Consider the following 2,364-nt stretch of genomic DNA (forward strand, 5'->3'; position numbering starts at 1 on the left):
AGGGCTTGGCCCAGGCAAGAGAATTGTTTATGCAGCATGTCTGTATGCTCATGTATCACTGTTCGGCAAAAATTAAACTTTATTCCCCATACGTACCTTAATTTCTAAATATTGTTTATCCTGTATATTCATTCATATATGGATTTGATGTTTTAAAGTCACATTAGTTTTAAAATTCACTAAAACCTAAGGAAAAACCTGGAAACAGGTTGTGAGTTGTCCAGATTGGACTTCAATCTCCTACCTCATCCTCCCAGAGTGGTTGGGTTACAGACGAGCCACTGCCCAGGTACTGCCTGTGTATCTTCAGTACCTTTCACTGTGGTGGCACAGTGAGCATTCTAAAGTGAACAGTCGGATCATGTTGCACACCTGTGATCCTAGCACTTGGGAGGCTAACACTGGAGGATCACAACTTTGAGGTCAACCGGGGCTACAAACTTTAAGACCTGACCAAAAAATAATCCCATGATATTTTCATGAGGACTCTGGGTCAGAAGGTAATCCTTTTGTAGCATTAAGAAAAAGGACTAGAACCAGACATATTGGTGCACTTCTGTAATCGCAGCATTTGGGAGGCGGAGGCAAGTAGGTAATTTCAAGTTTGAGACCATCCTGGACTACAAAGTGAGCCCAAGGCCACTTAGACCCTGTCTCAAAAAGACAAAAGCATTACTACACAGTGATGGTATAATCATTGCCACCTGGGACTAGTGTGTGTACATGTACGTATGTATTAGGGATTTGAGCCCAAAGCCTTTGTAATAAGTCTTAGGTCCAGAGTTCTTTTGTGTGAAAACAACAGGTCTTTTGAGTGGTTCACACGGAAAATCCAGATTTAGTACATATTTTTCAAGATTACCATTAAGTAACAAGTATGGTCATCTCATGAGTATTTGAGCTGATGTGGACACCTGTAAGCCCAGCATTCAGGTGCTGAGACAGGAATGCTGCAAATTGAGGCCAATCTGATCTATATCGAGAGACCCTGTCTCAAAAAAAAAATTACCTGAGCTCTGCGTGTGATGTTCATTCTGTTTATACCTATATTCTTGATCACTTTTTTTCCAGGTTCCTCACCAGTACCCCTGACAAATTTCAACCTGGCAAAAGTGAACCGTTTCTTTCCTGAAAGCCACGTGCTCAGCAAGCAACAAAACCAAATTTGCTCCCAGTTTAGGACACTGTTAAAAGTGGCTGAATGAGGGATGGAACACGTTTTGGTTTTTTGGTAGCTTTGGATTAACCTAAAGCACTTTTTTTTTTTCATGTAGCGTATGGGCTTTTTTTTTTTTTTTTTTTTTTTTTATCGGTACCAGGGGCCAAACTCACGACTGCCTACTTGCAAGGCAGGAGCTTATGCCGCTGAGCTAAATCCCCAGCCCCGCGTATGGGCTTTTAACCTAAAGCATTGTTAATGAATTGAGTTAGGAGAAAACATGGATTCAGGTTTTCCTATGCAGGAAATTTTTTAGTGTCAGTATATATTGTAAATTTTTTTTGTCTTTTTCTGTTTTATCGGTACCAGGGATCGAACTCGCGACCCCACACTTGCAAGGCAGGCACTTATGCCGCTAAGCTAAATCCCCAGCCCCTATTATAAACTTTTTAAAAGGTTCACACTCCATGAGTATAGAGGTAATTTTTTACCTTCGTTTCCGTGTTTCGCCAATGAGAAATTACTGCAGTTCGTATATGCACTTTTCAATACAATGTATACATTCAGTTCTTGTTTTTTTCTTACACAAACTCATACCTACCTTGCTTGAAAATTGTCTTTAGAGCTTGTCAATGAGAGCAAGGAAGTCGTAGGTAGTAATATATTGGGGCAGAGCACCAAGGGGTCATACATGGGGATTCTTGAATGCTTTTTTCCCCTCTGCATAAAAGGCCTGTTCAAACGTGAATACAGGCCCTGCAAGACGATTAGCATGGCCCTGGCAATTTGTCTTTATCATATTTCTGTCAGTATCTTAAGCGATATCTGTGCATGTCACTTAGTCTATTAATTTCAGTGTGTATGTCTACGTAAGCACCCTCTGTTATGAAGGTGTTCCTCTTCAAGTGTCAGTGTTTGGGAGTGTAGGAGTTCACATTTCAGTTGGTTCCTAGCTGCTTCGCTCATTGTTTCCCATCCTGGAGGGATGGACAGCCCGGGGGACCGGACAGTGGTCTCCAAGTCCTGACTTCCAGGAAGAACGAGACAGGATTTCTCCTATAACTCAATGCGTGTCGCCGGTGTGCGCGGCCAGGCTATTTGGCAAGCACACCTGTGGCTCTGGAAGCTGAGACATTTGGATACACGTGTTCTCTCTTGCGTTCTCTAGTGGTCTAGGAGGGTAGAGCTCACAGAACGAGGGGGCG

The sequence above is a fragment of the Cavia porcellus genome, unplaced genomic scaffold (genome assembly GCF_034190915.1).
Source record: "Cavia porcellus strain 051 isolate PalLab524CR breed Dunkin Hartley unplaced genomic scaffold, mCavPor4.1 scaffold_21, whole genome shotgun sequence".
Lineage (NCBI taxonomy): Eukaryota > Metazoa > Chordata > Mammalia > Rodentia > Caviidae > Cavia > Cavia porcellus.